This window comes from Oreochromis niloticus, linkage group LG14, assembly GCF_001858045.2.
Source record: "Oreochromis niloticus isolate F11D_XX linkage group LG14, O_niloticus_UMD_NMBU, whole genome shotgun sequence".
Taxonomy (NCBI): domain Eukaryota; kingdom Metazoa; phylum Chordata; class Actinopteri; order Cichliformes; family Cichlidae; genus Oreochromis; species Oreochromis niloticus.
The window spans coordinates 29,901,879-29,914,531 of record NC_031979.2 but is presented as its reverse complement, the minus strand read 5'-3'; the positions used below and the strand labels follow the sequence as shown (position 1 = coordinate 29,914,531).

General features: G+C 42.3%; 1 long non-coding RNA gene across 2 annotated transcripts in view; it reads right to left on the bottom strand.

Moving 5' to 3' along the window:
• LOC109205014 (uncharacterized) overlaps positions 1-8,733 on the bottom strand; it is a 9,688-nt gene extending 955 nt beyond the window's left edge. For both annotated transcript variants that reach the window (XR_003213742.1, XR_003213741.1), the window contains exon 1: positions 8,635-8,733. This is a non-coding gene — a long non-coding RNA (uncharacterized LOC109205014). The remainder of the gene's footprint in view (positions 1-8,634) is intronic.
• Positions 8,734-12,653: the final 3,920 nt, after the last annotated feature.

Here is a 12,653-nt window from a genome sequence, read left to right as displayed (position 1 = left end):
CAGGTGTGAAGAGACAACCTGCAGCTTCAGTTCTGATTAATGTGCTGTTTGAAAGAGCAAAGCAACTGTGTGTTTAGACAATGCATTGTGAGCTACATACCAACAGAAATAGATCAGAAATAAGGACAACAGGGTCCCGAAGCTCTGTCTGCACTAAAGCACACAGAGTGGCAGTCTTACACACACTGACAATGGCTAGACAATTACTCAGAGGCAGAGCCTGTGACATCCACCAGGTACCAAGATGGCTAGATGATGGCACTCAAAATGGAGCTGGAGTTAGAGTCAGAGTCATTTATAATTCTGTGAACTCATCTTTTTACAAGTAGACAAACAGCAACACTGAACTGAATTGAACAGCCATGCATGCATTGTTTACCAAGTCTCTCAGAGTATAATCTCTCTGTCCTTTCTCAGGTTCCTACAGAGTACCCAAACAGCATGGCTTTATTAAAATGTAATTTCAATAAATAGCACTTGAATACAAGTAACTGATATTAAATTTACCTACGTATCAAAAGTTATTTCTGGAAATAAATGTACTTCAAGTGTCAAAATGGTAATAAAACCTTTTTTTTAAATGTGGCACTTTGTGTATGATTTATAAGAAAACACATTTCTTCCAGTTTAATAAAAAATAATATGGTTAAGCTTTAGGCTTAAGGGAAAAAATGGCATTGGTTGTGAGACACAGTGTTGATGAGGGACCTGTCATAATCGCTGAATGCTGTACTGTTCTCCCCCGAGAGGCTTAATGCCTGTCCCTGAACAGGAACAGGTGAGAACTGAACACCCAGCCCAGCCCATATCTAACCTAACCTAACCTGATGACAGCAAAACAAATCACAAGCCTTACTATTATTATTACTTATTAGCATGGATAACTGAAAGGTTTGCTTCATTTATGACAACTGATTAATCAGTGTTGAAACTACAATAAAAGATACCACAATCAAGAATTGCAGACATTTTAAATACTCAGTCTGATTTAAGAGGCCCAAACAAGACAGAGGTGTATGGAGGACCACAAGAGCCACGCGCATCGAAATAAAAATCTCTGTGCTTTAATAATGAATTGTAGAATAAATTATGCAATTGTAAATTCATTTTTGAATTCCAATTTAATAAACTGCATTTCAAAATCCTTTTTCCAATTGCATTTCAAAATCCTTTTTCCAATTGCACTTTAATAAACTGCATTTTAAAATCCTTTTTTCAGTTGCACTTTAATAAACTGCAGTTCAAAATCCTTTTTCCACCTGCAATTTAATAAACTGCAGTTCAAAATCCTTTTTCCACCTGCAATTTAATAAACTGCAGTTCAAAATCCTTTTTCCACTTGCAATTTAATAAACTGCAGTTCAAAATCCTTTTTCCACTTGCAATTTAATAAACTGCAGGTCAAAATCCTTTTTCCACTTGCAATTTAATAAACTGCAGGTCAAAATCCTTTTTCCACCTGCAATTTAATAAACTGCAGTTCAAAATCCTTTTTCCACTTGCAATTTAATAAACTGCAGTTCAAAATCCATTTCCCTTTCCTGTTCACTCCGGGATTAGCTGCTGGATTAGCTCCTGGATTAGCTCTTCGATTAACAACTTGCTGGAGGCTATTCAAATTAGCCACACCGTGGGATGTAAGGAGCTCTCTGATTGGTTGGTCAGACACAGGCTGTCTGCCAGCCTGGATTTTTCTAGCTCATAGCTTCGCCCTGCTACGAAGCGTGTGTGCTTGTACAAAGGCCGTTCAGCCTCGGGATTTACACTCGGCTCGACACGGATATGTGAAGAATGAAGGGACCCTGCAGCGAAACGGAGAGCCAACCTCTGACTGAGTGCTTGTCTACACAGTCTGACCACCTGTTGAAGGTAAGGTGCTAACGTGGCTAACGCTAGCATCACGGCACGTAGCCCTGTTATTTTAAGATCATCTTAGCTAATGAAAGTTTTACGTCGCAGCTGTACCAGCTCGCTACGTGTTTTGTAAGCTGCTGTGCTCTTCACAAATAAAGCTGGAAGCAGCTCAGACTGTTAGAACCAGCACTGAGGCCTGTTACTTTATACAGTGTTAAAGCAATGGCTGCAACCCACAGCCTTTAAAATAGCGATTACAATGCTGACAGTAAACTCGTCAGTCCAGATGTTACCACATTACTCTATGGTACTTAGAGTTAAAAACAACTGAGACAGGCTGATTAAAATAACAGCTGTCAGTTCTCCCATTCCTTATATCAAGACTGGAGATCACACTACTGATTTCAGTTCATTTAATATGTGAGTGCACAGATTCATTCTCAACTGGACATAAATGATGATCAAAGGTTGTATATATGATGAATTCATCAAATCCCAGCCTCTAACACAGTGCGCTGAATCTTAGCTTTGAATGTCCAGTATATTCTAATCAGTGCAATGTAAGCATTCACCGAACCTATAGTATCTACACCTGTGTGGCAAATGTGTGGTAAAGATACAGATAATGAAATTTAATTATTAATACAATATACATCATGAAAAATGAAAGCTGAAATTGATTCAGTTTAGTACTTTTCTCTGTATGCTCTGTGATTATAAAGGCCTTAAATTCTGTGACATATACTGTAAATAATTTTCACAGAGGTCTTAAAGTACTTAAATCACTGCTGATAGTCTGGTTGTTTACATTTTCACATGTTTTTGTGTCTGTAGGGCTGTTTGATGACGATTTGGACTCCTCTGGGAGATGAGGACACACCCACATCTGTTCCATACTGCAGCCATGGATGGTGTTACAGCTCTGAGTCAGCTTTGGGCCATCAGACGCACACACTGGAAAACCAGCACCTGGACTTCATGCAGGAGAGACGGCCTCAGTGATGGACTCTGCATCCTCTACTTTACCTCTAATCTCTTTCTTCTTTTAACACACAATTAAAATCACTCCAAAAGAGTGTAAACTTACTGAGGAAGTCTCTAACTTGTACACATTTGTACTTTTACTTGTTTTATGAGTTATTTTTAAGAAGAGTAAAGTTATTCACATAAAGTTGTTATTCTTCTTATTTATTCTTTTGTATCATGTACCACAGTCATACTGAACTTTACAGACCTGGTGAATTGGAGAAAACAAAGATCACACACACACACACACACACACACACACACACACATATGTATATCATTCAGCTTCAGCAGTATTTCTATTCATCTTATGAATTCCAGTCTAATGTCAATTCACTGAGTTCAGTTTTGGTCTTAAAGTCCAGAGAATACCACCTGGTTCAACAATCTTTTTATCTGATTATTGGCAAAATGTTTTCTTCTGAAAGAAGAAAACATTTTGGGCTCAATTTCAGCCTCAGGCAAAATTGAGCCCAAAGAAACAACAACAAAGTTTAGTTCCTCTGGATTTTCCATGGAAAATTGTTTTATCACTCATCCAGGTGACTTCTCCAGTGTCACGGATGACTGATGAATGTATCTCCCACTGGAAACCATTGTGTCCAGTTAAAGTCAATCGACTTTTTTTAAGGAGAGTTGTTAGATGCTGTGCTCATGAGGACAGTGGGTTTTAACTTGCAGCACAACACAAAGCTGCCATACTGGATCAACGATCAAAACACTTAATTGAGCAGAATTAAGTCAAAATGTAATATCCTCATATGATGACACATCACACATGATCCAGCATTGTTCTAAGAATGCAAACTTTCTTATTGGAAGTTTCCACAGCTGCCAGAAAGGGACAGATTTCTGTCTGGTCTTAATGAGTGGTCGTTGCTCTCTCGTTTTCTCTGGAATTGCTGCACAGAGGATGTAACACCCATGATAAGCACTGAGGTGTGTGTCCTTGTCAGGAATCAGCCATCCTCAGCTTCCAGATAAGGAAAAGTGGAACCAGAAGATATTCAAATGCATCTCCTCACAGCTGCTGATGAATTCTACAAAAAACAAAGTTTGTTAAAAACATTTGCAGGTGAATCACCACTGATTTATCAGTGACATCCATTTACTCAAAAATTACTGACAAGTGGATAACTAGAATATATATATATAATTTCAAAATGTCCTGTACAAAATGGAACTGTATATGACAAATGTGGTGTGGTGCTTGTGGAATTTTTAACAAGGACCCTACAAAACTTTACAGTACTCATGCTGCCAAACTTTTGACAGCTAGGTGTGCAGTAGGGCTGGGTATCGTCACTGATTTCTAGAATCGATTCAATTCCGATTCACAAGGTCCCGAATCGATTCGATCCACGATTCGATTAAATTCGATTTGAATCTGGGAAATTTTGACAGTCAGAAATATAATTCAGAAATATAATTCAGATCAGTACATTGACATATTTTTGTATCTATAAAAAGGAAGCTGACACACGCAAGACTTTATCAAAGGTGTGAGCGTCACAGCAGATGCTTTTGTGTCAAAGTAGCTGAAGATAAAACATAAAAACATGAAGGTGGTTTTCCTGGCCTGGGATTTTATAAAAATATTCTGCAGTACATCAAAAACGAAAGAAAACCATTAATCAACATATGAACGTTACCTCTGACGTTACAGTGGTTTTATTAGAGACACGGCTGAGCGTTTTGCATTTTGCATAATTTTAAAAAGTTTAAATTTGTTCAGTATTGAACGGCAGAAATTCTGTTTTCTTTTCGGAAGAATGTAAAATGAAAAAACAAAACAAAAAAAAAAAACAGCGGCCGACAGCGCTGTAAACAACAGTAGAGTTACTGTTAATGCGAATAATGCAGAAAACAGTACACAGAGAGAGAGAGAGCTGTGCATGACGTGTGATTTTATCGTGGGTGAAGCAAAACAGTAAAAGTCAGAGGGAATTCATGACGATGTTTACGTGAAGCGTAGTTTGGATCTTCTTTTGCTGCTGCTTCGGTCAATATTGTTTGGAGAGAGATAAAACTAACAGCTTTAGAATCAGCGCAAAAAGGGCGTGAACACAAAGTGCTACCCGCCGAAATATCAGAATCAGGGAGCTGTCGGCTTTCAGCACCGACCGTGTCCGTGCAGTTGTTGTGCCAGAAAGTGATTGCCGTCCGTGGGAACGCGCGCAGACGCTTAAAGCTGCAGCGCCCGTCGGGTGAGAAAGGCGACATCTCACTGATTCTGATCCGCGGGTCCGCGCTGTGTGTTTACGTCCTTGTGCAGAATCCGTGTACCTGCTCTCATTTACTGTCTTAGCTGTTTGGTGGTTGTTGAAATTTTGTGAGGTTTCACTCGAGATTCTGGCGTTTCGGGCAAAATAAATTTATATTAAAAAAATCGACTCAGGATTTTAATGAATCGATTTCACGTTATCCAAGCCAGAATCGATTTTAATCGATGAATCGATTATTAAAACCCACCCCTAGTGTGCAGTTCCTGCTTTAAATGCATTCAAAATCTAAGTGATAAGAGGCCAGAAATGTTTGAACTCGCTTATGAACCTACATCACTGAGGCAGTCTCTCCTGCATGAAGTCCAGGTGCTGGTTTTCCAGTGTGTGCATCTGATGGCCCAAAGCTGACTCAGAGCTGTAACACCATCCATGGCTGCAGTATGGAACAGATGTGGGTGTGTCCTCATCTCCCAGAGGAGTCCAAATCGTCATCAAACAGCCCTACAGACACAAAAACATGTGAAAATGTAAACAACCAGACTATCAGCAGTGATTTAAGTACTTTAAGACCTCTGTGAAAATTATTTACAGTATATGTCACAGAATTTAAGGCCTTTATAATCACAGAGCATACAGAGAAAAGTACTAAACTGAATCAATTTCAGCTTTCATTTTTCATGATGTATATTGTATTAATAATTAAATTTCATTTTTTTTTTTTTTTTCTTCATTCATTATCTGTATCTTTACCACACATTTGCCACACAGGTGTAGATACTATAGGTTCGGTGAATGCTTACATTGCACTGATTAGAATATACTGGACATTCAAAGCTAAGATTCAGCGCACTGTGTTAGAGGCTGGGATTTGATGAATTCATCATATATACAACCTTTGATCATCATTTATGTCCAGTTGAGAATGAATCTGTGCACTCACATATTAAATGAACTGAAATCAGTAGTGTGATCTCCAGTCTTGATATAAGGAATGGGAGAACTGACAGCTGTTATTTTAATCAGCCTGTCTCAGTTGTTTTTAACTCTAAGTACCATAGAGTAATGTGGTAACATCTGGACTGACGAGTTTACTGTCAGCATTGTAATCGCTATTTTAAAGGCTGTGGGTTGCAGCCATTGCTTTAACACTGTATAAATGTAACAGGCCTCAGTGCTGGTTCTAACAGTCTGAGCTGCTTCCAGCTTTATTTGTGAAGAGCACAGCAGCTTACAAAACACGTAGCGAGCTGGTACAGCTGCGACGTAAAACTTTCATTAGCTAAGATGATCTTAAAATAACAGGGCTACGTGCCGTGATGCTAGCGTTAGCCACGTTAGCACCTTACCTTCAACAGGTGGTCAGACTGTGTAGACAGGCACTCAGTCAGAGGTTGGCTCTCCGTTTCGCTGCAGGGTCCCTTCATTCTTCACGTATCCGTGTCGAGCCGAGTGTAAATCCCGAGGCTGAACGGCCTTTGTACAAGCACACACGCTTCGTAGCAGGGCGAAGCTATGAGCTAGAAAAATCCAGGCTGGCAGACAGCCTGTGTCTGACCAACCAATCAGAGAGCTCCTTACATCCCACGGTGTGGCTAATTTGAATAGCCTCCAGCAAGTTGTTAATCGAAGAGCTAATCCAGGAGCTAATCCAGCAGCTAATCCCGGAGCGAACAGGAAAGGGAAATGGATTTTGACCTGCAGTTTATTAAATTGCAAGTGGAAAAAGGATTTTGAACTGCAGTTTATTAAATTGCAAGTGGAAAAAGGATTTTGAACTGCAGTTTATTAAATTGCAGGTGGAAAAAGGATTTTGAACTGCAGTTTATTAAATTGCAAGTGGAAAAAGGATTTTGAACTGCAGTTTATTAAATTGCAGGTGGAAAAAGGATTTTGAACTGCAGTTTATTAAATTGCAAGTGGAAAAAAGGATTTTGAACTGCAGTTTATTAAATTGCAGGTGGAAAAAGGATTTTGAACTGCAGTTTATTAAATTGCAAGTGGAAAAAGGATTTTGAACTGCAGTTTATTAAATTGCAACTGAAAAAAGGATTTTAAAATGCAGTTTATTAAAGTGCAATTGGAAAAAGGATTTTGAAATGCAATTGGAAAAAGGATTTTGAAATGCAGTTTATTAAATTGGAATTCAAAAATGAATTTACAATTGCAGAATTTATTCTACAATTCATTATTAAAGCACAGAAATTTTTATTTCGATGCGCGTGGCTCTTGTGGTCCTCCATAGAGGTGAACACACACTATATATACACACAGAGGGAAACGAGGAAATGGCACACAGGAGGGAGACACAGCTGACACTAATCAGATGAGAGGAGACAGGTAGGAAGAAGAACAGATTACACTGAAGCACAGGGCGCAAGACTCTCCAAAGTAAAACAGGAAACATGAACATAGAACCAAGAATAGGGATGGGTACCGGTGTCCGGTGCCATGATGGCATCGGTTCTGACATAAACGGTAGTAACCAGACTGAAAAGCAGCGCACATTTCGGTGCTTTATTTCGGTGCTTTTTTTTTTCCTGAGCCAATTCTAGCCAATCAATTTATGTTTCCGAGGATAGTAGGCGGGGCCAGGTACGGACGTTCTTTTAGAGCAGAGCTACAGATTAAAAATGCCCAAGGCGAAGCAGTCAAAAGTCTGGCTGTACTTCACAGCAAAAGATGCAAACTCAACAGCCTGCAACAAGTGCTTTAATCTGATACTGTGATACTGTCAAAGGAGGTAACACCTCAAATCTGATGAAACACCTGGCGACGCATAGCGTTTTTTTTTTAAAAGCCGAGAAATGCGCGTGTTTGATAGCTTGCTGCAAGACCTCACACCGTGCACATCTACTGCGGGTGTGGTGCCTGTTATCGGACCCAGAGTTAGCAACATCCCCCAAAAACCCGAAGAGGAGAGTCCTGGCCCCTAGCCCTGTCAGCGTAGCAGAAATGATGACGGATGATGATGGTAGCAGCAGCCGTTCTTCTCTGCGTGAGTAGCTTCATGTTGTTCGTGTATAATTTACGTTGAGTACGCTAACCACGTTATTATATTATGCATGTAAGGTGAACTAGCAAACACCGTCTCTTCTGCCCTCAGCCGAATGTCCCTATCCAGCTTATGCAGAGAGCTAAACATTAACTGGCTTCAGTAAACACTCAGGAAACCGTGTGGCATTCTTCAGAGCTTTACTGATCCATATTTTTCATTTGTAAAACTGTAATAACAGAAACAGAATACAGCGTATTCACTCTCCATACAAATACACAACGATTACATTAAATATTGTTGACTTATGTAAACAGTCACTACACAATCTCAGTATCAACACTGCACCCGCGTAGCATTTCAAGAGATACAGCTAACATCACATGCTGGTATGTTTCATGCTGGCAGGCTAAACAAAGGGCTAACAGCTAGCTTATGCTAGTAATGTAACAGACTCACTAAACACACAACAAACTCATTACTTTGCTCAACAAGGTACTAATAAGTAAGAACAATCAATCGTTTTGCCACACTTACAGATTATGCCTTTTCAAGAGCGCCAGATGCAGGAATTTACAGAGACACAGAGAAATGGACCTTCCCTGTCGAGCGCTGGGAGAAAAATCACTGCTTGCGCTCAAACATGGCGCTACCCTGTAAACCCACTAGATGGCAGGCTTTGACCAGACAAGATCAGGAATAAACATATTTTTCTGACATGTTACTACAATTAATTACAGAACGGATGATAATGACCTGCTATATAACAAACTTATAAAAGCATACCTTAGAAATAACAGGAGGGACAGAATACTCCCCGCCTGACGTCTGCAGGACGTCACACCAACTAAAGCTGAATCCCACTATTACAAAGGATATTAAGAGTCTTTCAGACTTAGCTCTTAGGTACCAGTAAGACGACTTCACTGATGGGTCTCAGGTACACTCTACATTCGCCATTGCGGATGATCTTGACTTCGATCTTCCTTACTCTGCCATCTTGACTGGGGAAGGTTTTTGTGACTAGCCCTAGTGGCCAGTCAATCCTGTTTTCTTGTCCCTCTTTGAGCAGAACCACATCTCCAATTTGAAGATTGGGCTTTGGTGCCCTCCACTTGCGACGACCCTGTAGTCCGCTGAGGTACTCTCTCCTCCATCGTCCCCAGAAGACGTTGGCCAGATACTGTACACGTCTCCATTGCGCTCTAAACAGGTCCTGATCGTGGAACTGACCTGGTGGAACTGGGGGCACACCGACCTTCTGTGTGAGTAGCATGGCAGGAGTGAGAATCTCAGGATGCTCTGAGTCAGCAGAAACTGTAGTAAGTGGCCTTGAGTTGACTATTGCAGTGACCTCTGCCATGAATGTCACTAACACCTCATGGGTGAGCTTTGCATTTCCGTGCTGCAGCAGCATTACGTCAAGGATCCGCCGACTGACGCCAATCATGCGTTCCCAAGATCCAGCCATGTGCGATGCATGTGGAGGGTTAAATTGCCACTCACAGCTTCTGTCTCCAAGATACGAGTTGATTTTGTCATTAAGACAACCCTTCTTGTCGATTTGGAGTTCTCTACAAGCACTCACAAAGTTTGTGCCGCAGTCGGATCTGAGTAGTTTAACAGCACCTCGCATGGCAAAGAAACGGCGCAGAGCATTAATGAAAGATGAAGTGTCCATTGCTTCTATCACTTCGATATGTATGGCACGAGTGCTCATACACGTAAAGATCACTGCCCATCTCTTGGCCTCTGCTTGACCTCCTCGTGTCTTTCTGACTGTAACAGGCCATGGACCAAAGACATCTAGGCCCACACACGTGAAAGGGGGGTCTGTACACATTCTGTCTTCTGGTAGATCTGACATGATCTGCTCTTGTTGCTTGCCTCTTAATCTGCGGCATATGACACAGTTGAAGATAACACTACTGATGGCTCTTTTCCCACCCACAATCCAAAAACCTGCAGCTCTGATTGCACCTTCGGTGAAGTGTCTGCCCTGATGACATACTTGTGCGTGAAAGTGTCTGATTATAAGCTGGGTTATGTGGTGTTTACTGGGAATGAGCATGGGGTGTGTCTCATCTGTTGACAGTTGAGCTCTTGCCATCCGGCCGCCGACCCTAAGAACTGCATCAGTGTCCATGAAAGGGCTCAGCTTGCTAAGTGGACTTTGTGTGCGAATGGACTCACTCTGCTCCATGCGCTTGATGTCATCTGCATACACGTCCTTTTGAACTGCACGAATGATAGTAACCTTGGCCTGCTGAAGCTGTTCTTCTGTAGCATAGTTGTTGCACTTATGCCAACCACGACATGCGCTCTCTGTTTCACCTTTAAAGGACTTGGCAATGTGCAGCAGTCTGGCAATAGTTTTCAGCAGACGAGTCCAATTTGAGAATCTCTCGAACCTTGTGGTCCCGAGCTCTTTTTTTGACAGAAAGGTGGCACAGGATACGATATCTGGGCGCAGCTCGGTGTCGTTTTCAGGGCAAACAAGGTCAAAAGGTTCCTTTTGTATTTGTCGTTGGCCTGAATTCGTAAGGAAGGCAGGTCCGCTAAGCCATGTAGAGTGAGACAGATGCTCAGCGGGCAGTGCTCGTGTAGCATGGTCAGCTGGGTTTAGCTGTGTGGGTACGTAATGCCATTGGTGGGTCTGGGTAGAACGCCTAATGCGCTCCACACGGTTATGCACATACACATAAAAGCGTCTTTTTTCATTGAAAATATATCCAAGGACCACCTTCGAGTCGGTGTAGAAGTTCACCTCATCGATAGTAGTGTCAAGCTCCTGCTGGACCATTTCCGCCACTTCTACAGCCAGCACAGCAGCACAAAGTTCCAGTCTTGGAATTGTGATGTCTGGTTTAGGAGCCAGCCTGGCCTTTCCGAGCAGAAACCCAACTTCACTGAGCCCATTGCCTGCTGTGAGTTTCAGGTAAGCAACGGCTCCAACAGCTTTTGTGGATGCATCACAAAAAACATGCATTTCTTTTCTCTGAGATTCAGATAGTGAGATGGATGTATACATGTGGGAGATCTTGAGCTGTTGTAAGTGCTTTAGGGAATCTTTCCATTGTTGCCACTTGTCCTGTTTCTCCCTCGGCAGTGGTGCATCCCATTCGCTAATGTCCATAGAAATCTCTCTCAGAATGGAGCGGCCTTCGATGCTGACTGGCACAGCGAAGCCAAGTGGGTCATACAAACTGTTGATGACTGACAATACACCACGTTTGGTGAAAGGCCTGTCACTGATTTCAACTTGAAATGACAGTTGGTCTGTCGACAGGTCCCAGCCTAAGCCAAGGCTGCGTTGCATGAGTGGGGCATGTTGTCCACGTTGGAGTTCCTGCGGACCTGTGGCTAGATCTTCACTTGGGAAGGCACTGACGACTACAGGGCTGTTGGATGAGATCTTGTGAAGGCGGATGTTAGACTGGGCCAGCATCCTTTGTGTTCTGTGAAGGACGTCAATCGCCTGGGTCTCAGAGGGAAATGACTTTAGCCCATCATCTACATAAAAATGGCGCTCAATAAATTCCCTTACATCACTGCCATATTCTTTCTCTCCTTCCACAGCAGTTTTCTTGAGTCCATAGATGGCAACTGAGGGGGACGGGCAGTTTCCAAAAGCATGGACTGTCATGTGAAACTCGTCCACTTCTCCATCCAGGTCGTGATCGCGGAACCACAGAAAACGCAGATAATCACGATGGTCCTCTCTGACCATGAAATTGTGAAACATCTGCTCCACGTCGGCCATCACAGCATGTGGGTCACCTCGGAATCTGAGAAGCACACCCACAAGGCTGTTATTGAGATCCGGGCCCTTACACAGCACTTGATTCAGGGACACATTTTCGAACTGGGCGCTTGAATCGAAGACTATTCTGATTTTTGCTGGCTTTTGGGGGTGGTAAACACCAAAGTGCGGGAGATACCAGCATTCTTGGTGGGGTTTGACAGGAGGAGCCCTTTCTGCATGACCTTTGTCGAAGATCCTTTTCATAAACTCCACATAATGATCTTTCATCTCCGTCTTTCTCTTTAATGTCTTCCGTAGGGACATGAGACGGGAGAGAGCCTGCTCTCTGTTGTTGGGTAAGCGACGTCGGGGATGACGAAAGGGCAGGGGGGCGACCCAGTTATTTGCATCATCTTTAGCAAACTCTTTATGCATAATGTTCAGAAACGACTTATCTTCTGCAGAGAGTGCCATTTTGTCATCATCAGTAGTTTGTTGAAAGATGTGTTTGCCCAGTTCATCTTTGACCTGTGTGCTCTCAAAAAGGGGGTATTCTCCTGTGATCTTCATCTTTGTGTAGATTCTGCTGCCACAGGGAGAGAGAAAACTGGGGCGGCCATTATCCAGTATGTTGGTCTTGTAGGAGTTCACTGTGGGTCTGTGAGCTCCCGAGAGACAAACATCCCCAACAATTACCCATCCAAGATCAAGCTTTTGGGCGTAAGGTGCTTCATTGGGCCCATTTGCCTGGCTTCGAACCTTGTGGGCCTGAATTACATCACGGCCTAAGAGGAGGAGAATATCTGCCTCT